Genomic DNA, 8,478 nt, shown 5'->3' on the forward strand with positions numbered 1-8,478 from the left:
CTGCACTGGAACGTGTTGGTTCAGAAGAAGCAGCGCGTTACTGTCCCCTACACTCCCCATCTCTGGCTTTGCCCTGTGTCAGAGGGAACAGCATATTAATTTAATTTTTTCTTTAGAATTTATTGCTTTTTATCATGTAATATAGTTATATGTATTCAGGTCCCCTTCTCCCCTACCTGGTAGTATTTTAAGGCAGGGATTATATTTTACATAACCTTGATTCTCTGTGAGGCAGGTACTTAATAAACATCTGTAATGTGAGCATTTGTAACTCTATTGATTGCTTCATCCACCAGATCATTCCTTCCCACACTCCCCCCAAATTCCACATCTACTGATGTGCTACTTGAGGGGGACTAAATTGAGGTAAGGCAAATATAATTAAGGAAGGGTAATGTGTAAGGAATGACCAGACCTCTAATGTATTTGCATCAAACTCTCCACCAGCTTTAGCTCGAATGTTGAGCTTTTTTTTGCTTTTTTTTTTTTAAATTTTTTGTTTATTTATTTTTGGCTGCTTTGGGGCTTTGTTGCCACACGCGGGCTTTCTCTAGTTGTGGCAAGTGGGAGCTATTCTTCATTGCGGTGCGTGGGCTTCTCATTGCGGTGGCTTCTCTTGTTGCAGAACAGGGGCTCTAGGCACGCAGGCTCAGTAGTTGTGGCTCACGGGCTCTAGAGCGCAGGCTCAGTAGTTGTGGCTCACAGGCTCTAGAGCGCAGGCTCAGTAGTTGTGGTGCACGGGCTTAGTTGCTCTGCGGCATGTGGGATCTTCCTGGACCAGGGATTGAACCCGTGTCCCCTGTATTGGCAGGCGGATCCACTGTGCCACATGGGCAGCCCCAAATGTTGAGCTTTTAAAACATTTTAAAACACTGATTACTAAAGATTTAATACAAAGTCTATTGACCATTGTTTTAAGATGCTGTTAAACGTCCTGCCAATTAAAAAAAAAAATTGGTCTGACGTTCTAGAATGACTGAAGAAGGAGTGATTCCAAGGTTACCTAAAGGAATTTGATTTCTCACTTGCCTTACTGAGCTCCTGTAGTATACTTGAAAGCCAGTAAACTTGCAAGTGGCCACAAGAGGGGAGTATGAACCCTGGTCATCTTCCACAGATGAATGGAACTGATGAATCAGTCTCCGGCTGAACTCACGCTCCATCCTGAACAACAGTCCATTGAATAACCATACTCCTTCCAGATGATTGCCAAAGAATGAGTGTGGGTTTGCCCTTTATACGTTCACATGGAATATAACCTTCAACTCTCAGCTGTCCGATCAGACCTTAATCCTAATTGGAGAAAATATTTAAGGGAGGAGGGCCTGAAGGGCAGGCCATCCCTCTCCCTCAATTTCACTAACGTGATTTTACCTTTGCATTAAACCAGAACCCTGAGGAAACTGTACTCATGGATCGCCTTGTTCTTCCCCTTTAAGAATTATTTATATTGAATTGGGATTTGGCGTGTTGTCATAGGCCTGTACTGAGGGATGCTTTAAGAGGCAGCTCTTTAAAATGAATTATTATATCAACATAAAGGTATTATCTACAAATTCACACAATGTTCTGTTTATGAGAACCTATGGGAGAAAATCTGCTCAAAACTCAGAACACAGGAAAAGCTGTGCTTTGCTTGGAAAACTTGTTTGCTCTTACTCATTAACTTTGGAAATGTCTTAAAGTATCATGCTTCTCTCTTTCCTTTGACTGCTGGGAGACTTCTTTTATTCAACAAATATTTATGAAGTGCCCGTTCTATGCCAGGCACTGCTGGCTCTGATGGGGAGGACAAGGAGAGGATTTCTGTCCTCATGAAGCCTCCAGTTTAGTGGAGGATACAGATATTCATTATTTAGTCAGGTGAATGTGTAAACTGCAAACTGAAAAGCGCTATGAAGGAAAGGAAGCTTCATAGCTTGAGACACATAACAGGAGGACTGGACTTAATTTGAAAAAGTGCCCTTTGGACCCAAGGTTGGGTAGGAGTGACCTGAGTAGCAGGGGTGGGGCACTGGCATTCCTCACCAGAAGGGGACAGCACCGTGCATTCTGGCAACTGCAAGAGGAATTCCAGGAGGGCGGAAGTGTAGGTACAGGTGGGGAAGGGATGGGGCAAGGCTTGACAGGGCACCGAGCTTTGGGCAGCCTTACCCAGGCTTTTGTTTCACCCTCTGTCTCTTGTCTACGTTATTCTTTCATAATAAACATGTTTTTGTGGAACAAGATGGGGAATACATGAAAAGTTATTATTCCAATACTTACACTACATTACAAGCTGCCTCCATCAGAGATTACATGAAAAATGATTTCACACATGTATCACCTCCACCAAGCCTTGCTCACGTACGTGGGGTGTCACTCACCGACACAGGTGTACAGGCCCACTCTGGGTGAGCCCGTGGACTTGAGAACACAGATTGGCTTTGCTCCAATGGCATTTGGAGGCTCACGGGATTCCTCCTTTGCAGCACATCAGGATCAAGAATTAGAGAGTTCTTCCTAGAAGATAGGTTTATATACAATTTAGAAATAATAGCCCTGTCTTCTGGTTCCGTAAACTATTACCATCAGTGGCCTCTTACAGACACACAGGAATAAACAGGCCAAGTGAATAAGAAGGCAGTATTTTATAGTTCCTTTTTGATTATAAGCCTTCATTATGACAGCTGTGCTGAGGATTAGAGTGCATTGGTAAAAGATTCCTAGAGGAAACCTCTGTGGTTTGGTGTTCTTGTCTTCTTCTCTCGCCCCTGTTCTCAGGATTGAGTTGAAATAAGGCCTTAATGGGAAGAAAACAAAGCATGTATCAAAGCTACTTACCTTTCCTAGGTCAGGAAAGACCTGTTCCTGAGCCCTTACTTATTGTAGTAAAACACGTTTCATTTAACAGAGGGGGGAACCAGGGAAGAAAGAGGAAAAAGAATTGGAGATACAAGCTGAAAGTGGTTACAAATAGAGTAACTCACTCATTCTGTCTTAACCAGACGGAGCTCCTTCCTGAGCTTCTAAACACACCAGACACGTTGCTGCCACAGGACTTTGGCACTGGCTACTCCCTCTGCCTGGAATGCCCTTCCTCTATATGATCAGATGTCTGACTTGTTCACCTCCTTCTAGTTTTTCATTGAATGCTACCTTCTCAATGAGGCTCACCTTGATCATCCTGTTTAAAATTGATGGCTCCCTTGAACTCTGATTCCTTTTACCCTATTTCAGGGGTCAACAAACTATGACCCCCTGTTTTTGTCAATAAAGTTTTATTGGAACACAACCAGATTTGTTTTTCAATGTCTTGACTATGGCTGATTCTACCCTACAATGGCAGAGTGAGAAACAGTGTGGCCTGAAATGTGCATGGAAGTCTTTAATAACTGTTTGTTGAATGAATGAATATAAAGTGTTCCACAAAGATTAGACAGTTAGTTACGATCATGATTATTATTTTAATACATCTACAACTTTTTGAAAGGGGAGGATATCCATTATACCAGCATATATTCTCAACCTGACACGTAGAAAATAGTGACCATCACAACTTTCTCACCTGCTGCAGGAAGCATGCGCCTATAGGTTTGTCTCTGAGCCTTATATACCTGCTTACCTCTGCTAGAACACCTACACTATCCCAAGATAAACACCAGAGGAAAAGGCTTTTATATAAAAGTAAACATCTTTTGCAGCTCTAAGATGTTGGCTTTTGTTGGGGAAGTACTATTTTCATGTTCAGACAGAGGAATGTCTATTTTTACACTACAGCCAGACAAGACTTAACCATTGAGCCAAATGGGTAGGTGTGTTTTCAAATTATGTCTTTATTTCACTAAAAGGAAGAGGGGAAGGGATAAGCTCACCTTTCGACCAAGGGAATAAAAGATTCAGACTTTCAGTTCCTTCAGCAATTGATAAATTTTTTCCAAAGGGGTTTACATTTCTTGATCACATCAACAAACACCAATTTATATAAAATAGTCTCTTTTCTATGCAAAATATCCACATAGTCACTGCAAAGGCGTTAGGATGCTATCTAATCAGAATTCTGAAATTTATTTTTTATTTCTGCTAACTTTTTAATCAGTTGTAGTTTTCAAAATTCCATGCATATCATCAGCCTCCTTTTTGTTTTTGATTGTTTTTTGAGGGTGAGCATGAACCAAGAATTATGTATGGCACAGCAGGGTCACCCTGTGACAACCGATCTCCACTGGGGGGATTTTGCATTTAGCAAAGTCTGGAGACATTTGTGATTGTCATGACTAGGAAGGCGCTACTGGCATCTGAGTGCTACTTAACATCAGCCAGCGATGCTGCTAGACATTCTATAATGCCCAGGATAGGATCCCCTACCCCTCAACATCCCAACAAAGAATTTTCCTGTCCAAAATGCTAGTAGTACTGAGGTCGAGAATCCCTTACCGATAATATAGTTAGCATTTTCCTCTTTCTTTTCCAAGCCATTTGCTTTCTTGTTGCCTTGGTGATGTCATCATATGCAACGTAGGGTTAATAACAGGTACCCATTTCCTCCTTCACTGGGAGGACATAATGACCATAAAGCACCGTAAACCATTCAAGCACTAAAAGTCCCTAAGTGCGAGAATTATTAGTATTTATTGAGAGAATTCTATGTCTCCAGATTTTGTGGCTGTATTGCTTCAGGCCTAGTTTTTTAAAGTTTAAATAATTTAGGCGTGCTTATAACCTCTATGTCAGCTGTCCCTTTGTGGGGTCACAGAGAGAAGGTCACAAGACACAGAGTGCAGAAATCCACGTGGAAAATCCACAGCTGCCTTGTTTGCTCTTCTCAGTCTCTCCGTGGCTGTCCTGTTCCACAGCGTTTCCTCGCTCTCTGTCCTTTTCTCTGGCTTGCCTGGCTCCTTTCTCTTCCTGAAGGATAGCTTTGCTCCAGCCTCTCGTCCCTTCTCCCTTAATTCTCTGCTTATTTCATCAACTATCTTTTGTTACTCAAGCATTCCCTTGGGGTCTCACACTTCACCCAAGAAGCTTGTGGGCACTTTTTCCTGAACAAATATAGTGTCCTTATAAGACAAATTTAGATGAATAAACTGTTCTTCGTCTTAACATGAATATTTCCCCTTGAATGTTTATTAATTTTACCCCATCTCATCCTTCTTATTTAAGTAATGGATAAACAGCAATCAGCTTAAAAAATGAAAACCAAAGAAAAGAATCACTTCACCTAAATATTAACCTGGGGCTGAAAAGAGAACTTTGTGGCTTTAAACTAGGATTCTAATGTCTAAGACACCTAAATCGTCAAATTGCTGTTTGAAGAAACTATGTTTGCTTGTTTTTTAAATTTATGGAGGTCTTGGATTCACGGGGACATAGGGGGGGGCATGGTAATAGTGACTGCTACCCAAATGTAGAACCCAACTGGTAAGCTTGAAGGGTTGGAACCTTCCAGCTTCAACATACAGAACATCTTCTCACAGAGTTATGCAAACTAAAATAATATATTTTCAGGTGAGCTTATATGCATTTCTACTTAAGTTGTCAAAAGATTTTTAAGGGGAGTTTAGTGATTAGGATCTAGCACAAGGCTCTTCCACTCAGCAAGCTGGAAACACTTTGGATGTAGAAGACTGAGTTGGGAAGGTCATTGGTCCTCCCATTATGTTATTTCTTAGGTTTTTATATGTTTCCTTGAAAAAGGAGAAATATTCTGTCTAGATCAATTAAATTCAAGAGAAAATGTAATTTACTTTCCATTTGCACCCATTTCACATCCAAAGTCCTGGCATCGGTCTGCAAAGCCCAGAGGCTACGACGAGCCTGGTCTCGCTGACCTCACCTCCCACTCCTCTCCCCTCACCCTCTCACTCTGTTTCAGAGCGCTGGCCTCCTTGCTGCTCCCCAAACCCTTCAGACTCACTCTGGCCCGGGGCCTTTGAACTTGTTCTTTCTTATGCCTGGAATGTTCTTTTCTATTTTATCCACTTGGCTCATTCCCTCACAACCTCAAATCCTTGCTGCAACTTCTCTTCCCTGAGACCTCTTCTGACTGCTCTATTTAATATTGCAAACCACACCTTTGCTTTCACCCCTCAGCTCTCTTGATCCTTCTCTCCTTCTCCCCTCCTCAACTTCTGTCCATTTTTACACAATAGTAATGATCTTCTAACAGACTACGTAATTTACTCATTTATGATGCAACGTGTTTATATTCTGTCTGCCTCTGCTGGAATGTAAGCTTCTCAAGGGCAGAGATTTTTGTCTGTTTTGCTCAGTAATGTATCTCAAGAGCCTAGAACCGTCCCCAGCTCACAGTAGCCACTCCTTACATGTTTGATTAGTAAAAGAATGAGTTGGTTAAACACAGCAGGGACAGTTGTAGTTAGGGCAGGAGTCTTCATGAGGAATTTGTGATCGTCAAGAGGACAGCTTGAAGACACCACAAAACAAGTGCAGAAGGAAGACAGAGATGGGGGGAAGCAGTGATATGTATTGCACTTCATCAATTTTCCTAGGGTTGACCTTGCTGATGGGCATCTGAGGTGCAGGAAAAGGCTTGGATATAGACGCTGCTAGGCAACTGTTTCCAGTGGATCTTAGGAATGTGTGTGTGACAGGGAGAGGAGAGAAAAGGGAAAACATTGCAATGGTGTGGCTGAGAAACTATGCGCCACACACTTGATCTCTCGTACCTTCCGCCTCTCTGCACTCAACCCTCCTATTCGTACCTGCAGCATGCCATCTGGCTCTATTTTTATCATCAGACAAATATGACAAACTCAAGATATCTCTGGATATAACCTTAAATACCTCTCAGGGCCACAGTGAGACAAAACAACTTCATCTTTACCAGACACGAGACAAAGATGACTCATCAGACAAAACAGATCTAGTGTTACAAACCCACCTGTTCGTCCTTGGGAAGCTGTTTGAACTTGATATCCCAGTTTGTCCTGAATGAATTAGAAAGCAGAATGGAAATGTTATTAGAAGATGATAAGGTCATATTAGTGTGTGCGTTCTTCTCCAGGATGGAGAGGCTGATAGGCAGCACAGCTCTGAGCCTGGGCTCTGGATTAACTTGGAGGAAAGGAATCAGTATTAAAATTCTGGCTTCATTACTTACTTGCTGTGCAACTTGGGACAAGATGCTTCACCTTACTTTGCTTCAGCTTCATTGTCAAGAGGCAAATTACTTACTGCAGAGGAGGCTTACGAAGATCCAACAAAATGGTATAAGCAAATAACTTAGGAAGGACCTGACATATAACAAGCGTGCAATAAAAGGCAGCTTCTATTACTCTTATTTAACACTACGATTACTACTACTACTATTACTGCCACCGTTGCTTCTGCTGCTACTGCTATATTACTAGACAATGTGAGAAGTTTGGGAAAAAAACCCCATAAACTTTACTCTTAAGCAGACTTCTGTTTACAGTTTTTAAAAGCAATTTCCTTCACCTTGCTATCCATATTCCTTTGCTTATCACTGAAGTGCAATCACTTATCAATAGAAATGAGTGAATGTTTTCAAGATATTAGAGGAAGAGGGTGCACTTCAGATTCTTGACTATAGAAGCAGTATTGAAATTCCTTGGGTTGTAATTTGAATAGCATCTGTGAGGGCAAAAGTTCCAGTTCTCCAGTTCATTTCATTTGTACTTGGACTTGGTGACGTACTGAAAATAACGAAAGGGATGGGGAGCTGGTTATAACTGAGGAATAGCTAGTCATTGCAGAAGAGATCCTGAGTTGTCTACCAATATCTAGTCTGTCCCTCTTTCTTTAATATTAAAACTCCTGGGTCATAGCTGGGCACTCTGCTTTTCAGCTGGAGACTTTATTTCCCAGATCCACTTGTAGCTAGCTGTGCCCTTATGACTAAATTCTTGACAACAGAATGACAACGGAAGTGATGTGTGCCAGTTCTAGGTCACACCAGTAAAAGAAATGGGTAATGCACACTTCTTTTCCTTTCTTTCTTCTTACTAACTGGGGTGTAGTCATGATGGAGGGTTCCGAAGCAGCCATTTTAGACCCAGGGATGGAAGGTTCATAATGAGGATGGCAGAGATGCCCTATCAACCTTGGACCATCTACCTCTGGACTTTTACATGTGAAACAGCAACAAACCTCTATCTTGCATTAGCTACTAGACGTTGGGATCTCTTAGCCTATAACAAATACAGCCAAATTAACTCAATAAAAATGGCACTGTATTCAATCACAATCATAAAGGAAGACAATTTAAATCAGTTTGAATGTAATGAAGACATACTTAGAAAGGAAATACATCAGCCTTTGTGGTAGATCAATTTAAATTTAAGAGATCACATTATATTTTGAGCTTTAAAACATTTTCCAAGTCTTTTTCTCATACTTTGTGCCATGATGAAGGCCTTGCTCTAGTGATCAGAAGTAACTTACAGCTATATTTGGAATATTATCAATTACCAGAGCTTTTTGGGATTTGTGTTTAGATACTATTTTGTATGGCTA

At 41.4% G+C, this 8,478-nt stretch overlaps 2 protein-coding genes across 11 annotated transcripts in view; one reads left to right on the forward strand and one right to left on the reverse strand.

Annotated features, from left to right (window-relative positions):
- The window catches only part of LOC309660803 (uncharacterized protein), a 576,745-nt gene that overhangs the window by 554,946 nt on the left and 13,321 nt on the right, over positions 1-8,478 (reverse strand). The window lies entirely within an intron of this gene.
- The window catches only part of DMP1 (dentin matrix acidic phosphoprotein 1), a 138,225-nt gene that overhangs the window by 78,216 nt on the left and 51,531 nt on the right, over positions 1-8,478 (forward strand). The gene's annotated exons all lie outside the window — the stretch shown is intronic.

Source organism: Balaenoptera physalus, assembly GCF_965194825.1.
Source record: "Balaenoptera physalus genome assembly, chromosome: 5".
Lineage (NCBI taxonomy): Eukaryota > Metazoa > Chordata > Mammalia > Artiodactyla > Balaenopteridae > Balaenoptera > Balaenoptera physalus.